At 39.0% G+C, this 14,225-nt stretch overlaps 1 protein-coding gene across 3 annotated transcripts in view; it reads left to right on the forward strand.

The window, feature by feature from the left end:
- The first annotated feature begins 6,515 nt into the window (after positions 1–6,515).
- The window catches only part of KANK1 (KN motif and ankyrin repeat domains 1), a 156,930-nt gene continuing 149,220 nt past the window's right edge, over positions 6,516–14,225 (forward strand). For 2 of the 3 annotated variants that reach the window (XM_030920026.1, XM_030920032.1), the window contains exon 1: positions 6,516–6,641. The gene's annotated coding sequence lies outside the window, so the exon portion shown is untranslated. Of the gene's footprint in view, positions 6,642–12,557; positions 12,658–14,225 lie in introns of those variants that run through there. The other variant, XM_010364421.2, reaches the window with a different exon arrangement.

Consider the following 14,225-nt stretch of genomic DNA (forward strand, 5'->3'; position numbering starts at 1 on the left):
GCATGCAAGCCTAGAAAAATCGGGTTCAGTGAGGCACAGTGTGACAGGGAAGGCACACTGAAGCTGCAGGGATGGGAGGTCTAGTAACTGGGGAGGTATTCAGTTGAGGACTGGTGCCCTCCATGTAGACTTCCCCGACCCACCCACCCTGGGTCTGCTTTCCTCTGCCCCCAGTGTGGGCTCCCCTAGCACAGCTGGGTATTAGCGTGGTAATGGGAAAAGGATGGTATTCAACTGGGAATCTTTGGCTTCCAGGAACAAAACAAACTTGGGAAAGATGTTATCAGGATACTGAAGTCCTCCCCAAAATCCAGATCCTCAGAGAAAACCTAGAATCAAAAATAGAAAAGCCCAAGGAAGTTGAACTCTGTCTCTGTGTGTTGTCCCTGCTTCTCTCAGCTCCATCCTCACCTTTCTGCACTCCAGCTCTGTTGTGTCGTCCACAGCATGCAACACACAGATCCAGCTCCATCTGGAGCCTGCCTGGCAGCTCCTCAGCCCAAATTTTAAAGCCCTAGGAAAGGAGCATCTTGCTCAGCATAGGTCTCACGTCTTTATGTGGTCCAGTGAGCCATGGTGGGGGAGGTAATTGAGTGCAGGGAGGCACTATGGGAGGTCCACCTCTGACCCTGTGACCCAGTTAGAAGACCCCAAAGAGGGGAGTAGCTTGCATAGATGGAACAAAAGCATTCTCCCTATGTTATTCCATTGACATGTTGCTGTGGGTTTATTCATTAACCCCACACTTGGAAAGTAATCATCTTTGGCTCTAAGAAAATCTGGAGGTTGGAAGTGAAAAACCTCAGGCCAGTGAATCAGTCCTGGATTGTGCTGAATTTTCCAAAGTGACTCCACCCCATGAGGCTTCATGGATGTCAGCATCTGCTGTCTCCAGTGATGCCTATCTTAAACAGACCCTTTACATGGCATTGGTGGCAAGTAAGACTGGAAGTTCTTTGTGAAATGCTTGCATGATACTAGAGCCTTCTCGTGAATCTGCTTTAAAAGGGTCCTTTATTCTGAATACCAGTTTGATCTCTGATCCAGTGATGGGAGTCAATGATGTTGAACTGAGAAAAATATATAGGTTACTAGCTGTGAACCCTTCCTTCAGTAGTGCACTTGTTTACCAAGGGGTTAATTTGAATTGGGAATGAATCTTAGTCCACAAACTAGAGGTGCAGAGAATATTGCAGTTTGCTAAATAGACTTAATCTTGACTTTAAGCTTCTACTGCTTTTGGGTAGCAGAAAGATTCATTTCGATTATTCTTGGATTTGTTTCCCATATCACCCTCCCAGAGTTGTGCCAAGGTTCCAGGCTTTACTAATGTCATGATGTCAGGAAGACCTCCTAAGTTATCTGTTTACACCAGTCCCTACTGCTTCTGGGCTGCATTTGAGGCTAGGGAGGATGCTTTGTCCGCATCCAGCCATCCCCCTGGGGTTGCTGCACACCTGAGGGTGCAGCCAGAGCGCAGGTATGGCCATCTGCCGCTCAGTTTCACACTCATTCACTTCCAAGATCTCCCCTAAGTGTGGCAGACTTTTCTCTTCTCACCCGCTTTTCTCCTTAAGGAACCCTACCACAGCCTCCCTGAAGCAGGTAAGCCAGAGCCCTCCACCCTTGTGAGTGAGGAAATTTCAGAGAGAAAAACATTGAGAACTCCCCCTGCCCCAGAGTCGGTAACTGCTCAAATGCTGGCTGCCGCCAGGTGGTGCAAGAGGCACTGCTTCCTCCGTGGTCACCTAGCAACAGTCGCCTGTTGGCCAGTTCCCCACGTAGAGGTGGCAACTGCCCTTCCTCATGGCTACTTGCTGGGGGTTTGTGGGAGGAGGGGAGTATGGGGAGGTGTGGCTGTACCTGCCCCAAATTAGCAGGAGGATTTGAGGTATTTCTTGTTGTTGTTGTTGTTTCCAAAACCCATTTGGAAACCCGTTATTCCATAAGAGTAGCCTTCAAATTCCTAAGCATTTTTCTGTAAGTCTTCAGTGAACTAATAAAAGTATTTCCTTTTCCCTTTTCGGGCAATGGGTAGTCTAGCTCTGTTAATATTCCTGCAAAAATCTCATCTACCAGACTCACTCACACTGTGCCCTTTTGCCCTCGGAATCCTCAGTGGCTAGCCTTATTGAGTACAACCAGTTCGATGATCAGCTACCTTCCTTTTGCCATTATTTCAGATGCTGCCTTGCCCATAGCACAACCAATGCATTTTAAAAATAAAAACACTTGGAGGTGGGGGAACTATGATTAAATAAAGGAGATCTCTGTAGAATATGGCAAAGCTTGCACACAATTGTGATAAAAATATGCTGTCTTGAGCAACCAGCATATTACAGAGGCTTTGTGAATGCCTCTTAATCTAGAATTTCAGTACAGGCTGTACATAAAATATTTATACAGCACAGTGTGCTTCGCCCCTGACAAAAGCATGGGTTCAGATGTATGCTGTTACTATAGACGTCACTAACGTATAAGCCACTGAAGTCCCTTTAATGTATTTATAATGTTAGCAAAGTATCTGTCATCAGGTTAAACTTGTAGTGACTGATAATGTAGCCTTGGCTCCTAGCCAAAAATATTTTTCTTAATATCAGAATGACACTTAATAGTAAAGATGTCATAGAGGAAGGGGAAGAAGAGAATTTAGAGAAACTTAAAAGAATGGTTGCTGCAGAACCTAGTAACTTGGTTTGTGGCTGGCAGATAAATGGGAGTAGTCCCTGGAATTACTTCTAAGGAGGAAATTTTACTACAAACACAGCTGGGAATAATTCTGTTACCAAGTCTTTTTTAGGATCAATACAGAGCTTATTTGTAAAAATTAAAATCTAACTATCACTTAACTGTCTATGGATATCTGTTACATTTTCTCTGTAAAAGAGGAATGGAAATGCCTGCCTAGTAGGTTCATCATAAGGACAGAGAATACAGGACCTTATTAAGTCCTAAGTAGCGGCAATTTTTTTTTTTGTTTTTAGGATGATTAATTCCACTCATGACTTAATACTTGCATGTTCTTGAATCTTCAAAATAGATTAGTGAAGTAGTCATATTTCCATTTTAGAAATAAAATACACTGGGGAAACGAATTGTAATACCCACATGACAAAGCTTATATATTAGTATCCTTCTATGTGAAGGATCCCTCAGTATCCTTATATAAAGATCCTTTCTGGCTCTAATATGCTTGAGTTGATTTTTTTCCTTGTAGGCAAAAGTTTCAAAAAATACACTATTTTCTCTCCATTATCCAGGATATATAGATTAATATTAATATATAAATGTAAAAATCCATTGTATATTAATATATATCAATCTATACATCTTTAATATTCTGGATATATGAAATTAATATCCTGGATATACGAAAAGGTATTGCCGATCAATGAGATGAACACACTAGTAGAAAAATAGAGAACATGAATAAGAGTGTAAAAAGGTACAAAGTGTTCAACTCCAAAGATATGCTAATCAAAATTTTAACATTAAATCTATAGAATACAATTTAAAAAATAACATTACCCAGTGTTAGAGGGGGTGTGAAGGAGTGGGTATTGTTATGTGCCTCTGGGTCAAACATTGTGTAGGGCAAATTGTCAATATCAGATCCTCACATTTTCTATACATTTGACCTTGACCTTATCCCAGGCAAATACTTGATGGTATAGTGAAGGATGTCTTTCTCAGCATTAAATATATAATCAAAAATTGGAGGTGACTTAAGTGCTTCAAGGGAATTTATTAAAACTGATTGTTGAGCAGTCATTAAAAATGAAAGCATACAAGACTATTCAGTGATACAGAATTTCCATCAGAATAAGTGGGAAAAACAAGTTACAGGTAATACCATATGATTCACTATATACACTTACACATTGTGTATTATGTTTATATGTGTCATGCATACATATCAAAGTGGAAGGAGGTTCAACAAAGTGCTAATTATCCTCATGATTTTTATTTTTTTCTTTGATTTTTCTAAACTTAACAGTAAAGAACAGAACACTACTTTGAAGGAAGAAAAACTATTTTTTAATAATTCAGCATAAATTACATAGGTTACCCAAAGATAGTAATATGGTATTTGATCCGAACCTGGACTTCTGGTCTGTTGATTTGACACATTTTGGTGTCTTTCCTTTTATGTTAAGTAACTATCATTTACCTACAGCAGCAGAAGAATATAACTTAGCTTTTGAGACCTGATAACATATAGCTGTTGAATAGTTCTGTAAGATTTGTTAGGGAACCAAAACCAGGCATGTGAAGGTGGTGTTGGAAGAAAAAAGACAGGTAGGGTTTGCAGTCAACTGTCAGTTATCTCTGCACGTGGACAGGTGAGAAGCAAGGGAAGAAGAGTGAGCTTGGGTATCTCCTTGAGCTGTTAAGTTCAAGGTTAGAAAATGACCAGCACAAACCTTTTGGCTTGAGAGCCAAAGTTCTTGGCAGGCAGTGTCTGCTTGTTTCCATTTGCCTTCCTCCTAGTTTCTCCTCAATGCCTTGAGTCAGCATCCTGTATCCGCCATTTTGAAAATTGCCTTAAGGGGTCATGAGTGACCCCCTTCGTTAAACCCAGTGACATTTTGTCCTCATCTGCAGCATTTGATGTGTTACGCAGCTCTCTTTGGGCTTGTGTGCCTCTCCACCGTTGTAGTTACTCTCCTGCCTCTGTAACCACTCGGTGTCTTCTTCCATGTCCCTTGACCCTTCACTGTGTCTTCTACTGATTCCCCTTAGAACCTTCATTTATCCCTGGAGCTTCAACCATCATCCCATTGAGAGTTTAGTCTTAAAATGGTACTTGAAATTAGAACATGTTCACTTTGTCACAAAATCTGACAGACATTAGATGTACTTAGAACTCTTATCTGGCTTCATGAGACAGCTGTCAGATTGTCTGCCAATGGTCTACCCATTGGTAATGAAACCAGCTCCTTGTGTGAGCCTCAAATAAAAATGATGGAATTAATAAAAGACTCTTACCTTAAGGCACAAAGGCCTATGAATTTCAAAAAGCATTGACAGAACTGATCCAAAAAATATGTAGTTTGTAAAAACTCTAATACAATCCACACTGAAGTAAAAGGCTTAACTTGGAATAATCGGAATAGTCTTTGTCAGCTGGACAGCTCATCTCGGTAAACATGAAAGAGTAGACAATAATGTTAAGGCAGTGTGTGAGGGTTAAATTATTTGCAAGGTCGGCATTAGGCGGCTTTGGATTCAAATTGGGCCTTGACAGAGGGGATAAGAAAAGTCTATGGGGAACTGATGGGCACAAAGGCAGGGTGTAAGTGTGTGTTCTTGGGAAAATGATCAGACTAATCTGATTGAATAGAAGGCAATTATTGGACATTAGAGGAAAATAAAGTAGTGATAGATAATGGAAGAACTGAAGGTCAACAGAGGAGTTTATATGTGATGGAAGAGAAAACCGTTATCACTACGGATGTAGATGTAAGAAAATGTTAAGTTTGGAAGTTATAAGACCAGAGAACTTCAAAGCTTTGTGGGATTCTGTAAGGTGGGATGGGAATAACCAATATTGTTCAGTACCTGCTGTGTGATCTGTAAGACATAAGATCCCATTATTGTTTTACAGCAGCCTTTGGAGTAGATGTACTAGTTTCCATTTTATTTTATGCATTGTAAGACTGAATTGTGAGCAGACGTACTTGTCTAAGTTTTGCAGAGTGGCTGGATCAGGATTCATGTCCAGTAACATCTGACTTCAAAGCACAGTGACGATGGAGAACGTTGAGACCAGTTCTTCATTTTACAGTCAAAGGGATGGGCCCAATCCTGTTCAAGGTTACAGAAATAGGATGAAAGCAATTTTTCTGTAAGAGAGTGGATAGGCTGTGATCTGCAGAGGGGCCAAGTTAGAGGCTCTTGTTATAAACAGATGGGATATGCCAAGGAAGTTTGGTTTAGCAGTGTGATAGGAGAGAAAAAGAAGGGGTAGAGAGCAGCTGGACATTCGGGGAAAAGTGGTGGTGGACTGATAGTGGAAGGTAACGATGAGAGGGATGACTTGAAAACAGTTCCAAGGTTTTAGTCCCAGGGAACTGCCATTAACAGTTTTAGTAGAAAGGCCATGTGTTTGTTATGGAGTGGTCTGAGTAAGCATGACAGAGTTTAAAAAATATATAAAAATAGAGAGGTATGCATGTGCCTTCTTATGTATGTACTACCAAACACGGAGAAGGAGAACAGAACAGAAGGTGGAAAGCTGTGAGGGATCCAGCGCTTTTCTTTGCAGTGGTGGTGAGTCACAAGAGTAAATAGCCTTTACCTAAAGCAAAAGGGACTCTTTGCATGGTGTCTTAGGCTCCCTTTTATTCTGGCGTGCCCCTGCACCCCCGGCAGGAAAGTGGCTTAACTGTACTTTGATTTCCAAAATGCATAGCTGTCTCTAATAATTGATTCCTCTCTCCTGTGGATCTCAAGCCTAAAAATGAGTATTGTTCCATTACATTTCCCTCAAAGAGATTTCTTTTTCCTTTCAGAATGGTGGTCACTATACTGGATGGACTTCTGAACTAGTGAATTACATTCATCTTTTGATCACACTAGGAAATTGTCCATGGAGTTGAAATACTTTTTACAGTAATTTCTGACCTTACATAATTAAGGTAACATATCATTTTTTTTCTTTATAACTATCATGAAGTTGTCATGTTTGTCTCCTTTAACTTTGCTTTTTAGAGATACAAATCCATTCTCTAGTGTTTTATGCTCCAATAGTCTGTTCAGACTGCTCTTGATCTACGAATGTATGATTGTGGAAAAGACTTTTATAGGATGAAATATGAGCAAGCTGTTTTACTCTGAAGAATAAAAGTGAATTGTATTACTCTTCAGGTTAAATCAATAAATACCCCATTTTCATAAACACAATATGCATAGACTGAATAATACTAGGGAAATTTAATAGATCAAAAGGAGTATTAAGACTACTTGAAAAAAATGGAGATACTCAAATATTAATATGTTGCTGACTTTATTCAATAAATAAAATCTAGAAAATAGAGTTTAAATCAAAATCTGTTACTCTGTTTTTAGAGATAATCAGTGTTAAAATTGTACTATATTATTTTCCAAGTTTTTAGAAAATGTGTATGTGTTGTGTTAGCTTTCTCTATTTTTGCAACTTGAGTAACATTTATTGCATGTTTGTGCTGTGCCAAGCTAAATACCAAACATTTTATATATATTAATTTATTCTCATAACCCTTGGGGTTAGTACTTTTATTAACCCCATTTACACACAGGACAATTGAGGCTCAGAGAAATTAGCCAGGCACAGTGGCTCACTCCTGTAATGCCAGCTCTTTGGGAGGTCAAGGTAGGCAGATCACTTGAGGTCAGGAGTTCGAGACCAGCTTGGCCAACACGGCGAAACCCTGTCTCTAATAAAAATACAAAAATTAGCTGGGCATGGTGGCACACACCTGTAATCCCAGCTACTAGAGAGGCTGAGGCAGGAGAATCGCTTGAACCTAGGAGACAGAGGTTGCATTGTGCTGAGATCACACCACTGCACTCTAGCCAGGGTGACAGAGCTAGACTTGGTAAAAAAAAAAAAAAAAAAAAAAAAAGAGGAAGGAAGGAAGGAAATGACTTGCCCGTGTTCACATAGCTGGTAAACCCACCGGTTCAGAACTTAACCAGTCAGATACCAAAGCCCTTATCAATGGGCTTTTTTACATACTTCTTTTCCTTAATAAAATGCTTATTCCTTTTTTCTGCAGCATCATTTTAAATGACAGCAAAGTGTTCAGATATATGGAAATGTAATGGTTTCTCTATCCCATCTCCTTTTATTGGACATTTATGTTGTTTCTTGTTATTTACTTTTAGAAATAACATTGCAGTGAACATCTGTCATGCACATCTGTGATTATTTCCCTAGGATAAATTGCTACAAGTGGCATTGCTGAGCACTGATAGAATGTAGCACTCAGGTCTTGATGTATTCTGTTAATTTACTCTATTGATGTACTCTGTTTTCTCAAAAGGTCACAGCAGTTTGTACTCTCAGTAGCAGTATATTGAAGTACCTGGTAACTTTCAGCTCTCAGCAGCATTGGTAGTTAGCTATTTGAAAAAAGAAAGGTCCGTGTTTTTAAAAAACATTCTAGGTATTCCTGTTAACCCATATTATCTCTTGCCTCTAATGCTGTAGTAGTCATGATCTCCTGACTGGTTTATTTCTATCTGGCACTCACTTTGCCACTAACAGAATTAGATAGGGTATAGACTCTAGAGTTAGATGCCTGGGTTCAAGTCATGACTGTGCTCTGCCTCAATTTCCCCATAAGTAAAATGAAAATAGTAATAAAACTCTCTGGTAAAGTACTTTAGAACAGCGCCTGACTTTTGGTATGTGTTCAATAATTGTTGGCTTACTACTATTGTTTTGCAGAAGTCCCTGCCCATATGATTAAAAAAACGCAAGGTTGTACTTGTTTTTGAATGAATTAAGCTAAAAAGCTGATATTGAAGCATTGTTAGTGTTAACACTGTGACCAACCTGAAGATCACAAATTACCTTGCCTGACTCAGTTGATGCTGAGAGGTCAGGGATAGAGTAATAACAGGAATAACTGGAATGTTAAAGTGCTTTATATTAAGCTGCCAGTGCACTTCCACACACATTATCTCATTTGATCCTCACAACACGGCTGTGAAGGAGACGGAGAAGGAGACGGAGCAGGTAATCTCATCTTACAGAGGAGGAAATTGACTTGGAGGATTCAGTGGCTTGCTCACTGAAGGTTGTGGAAATGGTCAGTGGCAGAGCTGAATGTGCACTCTGGGCCTTCTGACTGTCAATACTTACTCTTGATGCTTCTTAACATCATGATAAGCTAAGGAGGTGCAGGTGTAGATGCCCAGGTCTAGAGATTTGCTGGAAAAGAAGGAGCAAAAGAGGATGCCACGGGGAGGAGGCAGCAGAGTTGGGGTAAGGAAACTTAGATATACTAAAAGAGAGGGAGGTACCCAGTGGGGAGAGAGGTGGGGGGAAGGAGTCATAAAGAAAGGGGAAAACTTAGGGGGCCAGGACTTCTGTGACTACAGGACTGGCTGAATAGATCAGGGTGGAGGGCTTCATCTTTGAGACAGAAGGGATGCCACCCCTGAGCCAGGAAGGAGGGAGGAGATGGAGTAGGTAGACACAGATGATTTGAAATAGGAAGGAACATTAAGAGGGCTGACGGGTTATGGCCTGAATAAAGAAAGAAGAAAGTATTTATTTCTGGAGAGTAAAAGTGGTAGGTTTGGGGTTTTAGATTTGAGAAAGGGAAACCATTTAGAGTATCTGTTGTGGGAAATGGGCCAAGGAATTAGAAAATGCCTGCCAAAGACCTCTGCTGTGTGCAGGAGGCAGGACCCAGATAAAAACGTCTGGGCTCCAAGTCGACAGATTCTGTGAACGCCTTAGGCATGCTGAAGATATCCTTGCCAGATGTATGTAACCATCTGAGGATGTTTCTTTGTGAGCTCAGTGCTAGACAGGCACAGGAGCAATATTAGGGTGGAAATATTTCTTAATTGCTTGAGGAGTGAGGAAAAAAACGGCACTCTGCAATAACCCTCTTGTTTCCAAATACCAAAGCAGCTGTCAGGCTGTGCTCTTGTCTGGGTACTTTTTACTCAGGAGTTAAGTGCCACAGTGATGATATTTATGGTTGCTTCTCACGGGGTACGTGATTTTTTAATTAGTGAAGACCTAGTAGCAATAGTTTTGTTTTGTGTTCTAATAGCCTTTGTTAATTACAGTCAGAGAGGTGAAGTGAGGAGATGGTAGATGCTTTCCTAATCTGCAAAATGAGGAGTTGGACTAGGCAGATGCCCCCCAAAGTCCCTTTGTAACATTACCATTTTCTCATCCAACTCCAGTCTACAGTGCCTCCTCTCCATCTCCTCCTTTACCATGCAGTTTAGTATGTCTCAAGCTTTATTTTATGGTGCTTTAGATATATATATATATATATATATACACATATATATATATATTTTTTTTTTTGCTTAGAGACTTCATGCATTGTTAAAAGCAGTATACAGTGACTGTAGAAAAATGAAAGATGTATCAATAAATAAAAAACCTGTTAAAAACGTGTAACTTTACCACCATTAAATAACCACTGTTTGTATTCTTCCAGAGATTTTTTTTAGTGTATATGCCTAAATAAGATTCTTAAATACAGAAACATACCCTGCTTTTCTCAGTTGAAAATTATAAACCTCTCTCCTTATCAGTAGTCACTGCTGTGTAATTATTAAAGGTTGATGAAGATTCTGCTTCAGGAATGTATTTTATCAAATCTCACTTTGGATATGTACATTACTGTACATCCTTCTAACTATATTTGTGAGGCTGCTCTTAATTATTTCCTTATAAGATTAGGAAAGAGGTTTAATGTATAATACATACTGCCTGGAAGACTGAACCAATGTACAATTCCATCACCAGTATGCGAGAGGTCTCTTCTCCCACACCCTTCTTAACATTGGATAGTGCAGTTTAAAACAAACAAACAAAAAAACCTTAACAGTTCTATAGACAGAGGAACATCTCTTCATATGCCATTTATATTCCTTTCTGATTTTTCTGTTCATATCCTTTGCCCATTTCTCCAGAGGGGTATTTGCTATTTTTGTTACTGACTTGCAGCAACAAGATTTTAAAGATTTAAATTTTTAAAAATGTCTTTTGTTATAAAAGTATGTTCATTGTTTTGATAATGTTTTCCAATTTTTATACTGCGTTTAAATGTATATAAATTTAGGTTGTCAAATCTTTTCCTTTATGTTTTTCATATAGGCTAACTAGGATGTAAGAATGTCTTGATATTTGTTGCCCACTGTCAGTTCTTCACATAGCAGAATAATCTCTTTCAAGTGTGATCACATCTTGGCATACCCCTGCCTGAGCTCGTCATGGCATTCTTGTTGCCATGGCCTGCAGGGCCTGGCATGATCTTGCTTTGCCTGCTGTAAAGCCCCACCTCTTGTCACTCACCCTTGAACACTGTGTTCCAGCCCCACTGGTCTCTTCTCAGTCCAGGGAATATGCCAACCTCCTTCCTGTCCCTGAGATTCTGCAGGTGCAGTTTCTTTGCTTGGAAAATGTAGGCATTTCATTTTTTAATTTTTTAATTTCAAAAATGAAATTAAAATTTATTTCTTTCCCAAATGAATAGCACCTGCAGTTTTTGTAGTTCCTGTTTATTAGAGAGTCTTACTCAAATTATAGTCCTTAAGCACTATTGTATTGTTTTTTGTTTCTTTTATTTGCTTTTCTCTCCTTGGGTAGTCCTTTGTGCAAAACGTAAATGCAGAAACTGTTCATTGACTTGAGCCAAATTCCTCATGAGCATGCTGGCTCAATACCAAGAAAGATGATCTTGGGGTCACTCACCATAGCCTGCCTTCTAAGAGGAAAGAAGACACAATGTGACTGACTTAGGGATTTGTACTATTTGCTCAATATCTAATGCTAGTAGACAATCTTGTTTTAGATTATTCTGGCTGCCATTTTTTTTAAAACCATTGAAACCTGGAAATTTGAACATTCCAGTGACTACTTTTCCTAACTGCCTCTTATCTCTAGATGTGGAATAAAAATTCTTTGACAGACCACGTGTTCCACTTTTTGGTTTGGAAAATGCTGGTCATTATTCTTTTCCTTATTTTAACTCTTTGAAAATTAAGATTAATGACAAAAGTCACATGTGCCCATTGTCACATATTCAAATGAACATTTATAGAGCCAAAAAAAGGATTCTTGTATCCCACTTTTTGATCCTATTCCTAATATAACCACTGCTAAGTTTATTGTATATCCTTCCAGACATTTTTTGTGTTTAGTGGATTTATTAGATCTTTACACATCCCCCCCGCCCGCCATATACTTGCATGGTTTTTTTGACTAATGTCATAAACTTTGTTATACACCTCAGTGTTTTATACATCAGAGGTTGGAAGAGGAGAGACAGGGAATCTGAACTCTCCAGATTTTTATATTTGGTTTTAAAGGCCTTTTCCTTGTTTAAAGTGTCATTATTAAAAATTATTAATGTTTTTAAAATTCTAGACACAAGCCTTTGCTTTTTGGCTGGTCGCAAAAAAGCCAGAGTAACTTAGAGAAGTTACTCATTGATGTTTTCATAGGGCTTTAAACACAAAGACCTGATTTGTTTGTGTAAATCATTGGACATAATCTTCCAGAGGACAGGGGCTTGGGCACATTCAGAAACATGATATAATCTGATAATGATGATTTCCTTCCCACTACAGAGGAAGAAATGGAGACTCAAAAGGGACAGAAGTGAATTCTTCTAAATTTATGAAAATGAACACTTAGCTAAAATGTGTTCACTGGGTTATGACTGGATTTCTAGGGAACAGGATGGCAGGTGGGGTACTATCAGTTTACAAAATTTTTTATAACCTTGTCTCCTATTTCTGCTTCCCCCCGCCCCCCGGCCATGAGAACACAAGATAAATTTGGAGTGAGTGAGGGTAGAGAGCAAAGTGACTCCCTGGGCTGTGCCCTTCACACTGGCTTTAGAAAGCATGCAGCTGACTGCCCTGGGGTCTGATCTATGGCGCTGCACTCGAGAGAGAACTGTAAGGTCTGCTGTAAGTGATGGGGGCTGTGGACTTATGCAGAATTGCACTTGTTGGGGGTTTTCACAGTACCCACCTTATTATACTAGAGAGGCAAGTTTCATTGCTTAAGGGGACAATTTATGGCAATAGGCTTATCTCCTTGTTTTAGCTCTTTATGTTTTTCTGCCTTTAATAAAATGTGAAGTCACAAAGCAATTAAATAGTCGTGTAGTTTTCAGGCAGGAGGTGGAAAAAGGCTAACTAGGGGGAAAAGGCCAACGTGATTGACAGAGGCTGACTGGAGATTTACATTGAGAATAACTCGTTCTTCAAAACTTTCTTCATTTTCTGGTGAGAATTATGGGACAAATCATATACCAGAAGGATGGATGATTAAAAATGTAGGAGTTTATGATTTCTTTTTGACTTTGTAAGTCTCTAAATCCTCCACCTTAACATAGAGTTCTCATTTCAAAATGGGAACCAGCCCTGCCAGAGACTAAAGTGAGCCAGAAACACTCTAAAGTCTTGAATAGTTAGTAAGTGTGAGATTGTTTATATTTTGTAAAATGTCTTAAGATACAATGAAATGAAGTAGAGAATCCTTGAGTGGTTTTTTTGATTTCCTAAACTCTGATCCACAATTATAGATGTTTTGGAATGTTCAAAAATATTGAATGTGATTTCAATTGTGTCTAGAATTTTAAAAAAATTAATAATTTTTAATAATGACAGTTTAAATGAGGAAAAGACTTAAAACCAAATATAAAAATCTGGAGAGTTCAGATTCCCTATCTCTCCTCTTCCAACCTCTAATATATAAAACAAATCCTTTCGGATTTAGCCATTCTGTATTGATAATGGCTTATTTATTACAGTCAGAGGAATTAAACAACAAAGATATGTAGATACTTTGACATCTTTTCTTATTATAGAAACAGTTTGATTTTAAGAATTTTTATTCAGCAGAACACAGATTCAAAAAGAAGAATTTTTAGAAAAGTTGCCTTTTAATTTAAATTTCTTGTTTTGCCCTAATAATCACATTGAAATAGCCAAAACAAATACTTTAAATTAGAATGCAACGATGGCCTGGCATGGTGGCACATGACTGTAGTCCCAGCTACTCAGGAGGCTAAGGCCAGTAGATTGCTTGAGCCCGGGAGTTCAAGACCAGCTGGGGCAACATAGTGAGACCCTGTCTCTGTTTTTAAAATGTGGCGATTGATACCTGTTGAGAGAAGGGTTAACTAAGAGTTATTCACGTGGCCCAGAAAGTGGCTAAAAGGACCATGCCTTTTCTGATGTGAATTTCTCTTACTGTGAAAGCACTCTGAAGGGGAGACCTAATGCCATTGCAGGAGCACCTCAGCTCCAAATTTGAACATTGCAAATAGAACGAGAACCTGAGGAAAAGCTTGCAAAATGAGCCTGCTGTGATTTAGGGTGTACTTTTGGACAGTTATTCATAAGAATTTTTTTCCTTTTTCTTTTTCTTTTTTTTTTTTTTTTTTTTTTTTTTGAGACAGGGTCTCACTCTGTTGCCCAGGCTAGAGAGCAAGTGGCATGATCATAGCTTACTGAAGCCTCAAATTCCT

This window comes from Rhinopithecus roxellana, chromosome 16 (genome assembly GCF_007565055.1).
Source record: "Rhinopithecus roxellana isolate Shanxi Qingling chromosome 16, ASM756505v1, whole genome shotgun sequence".
In the NCBI taxonomy this organism is placed as follows: domain Eukaryota; kingdom Metazoa; phylum Chordata; class Mammalia; order Primates; family Cercopithecidae; genus Rhinopithecus; species Rhinopithecus roxellana.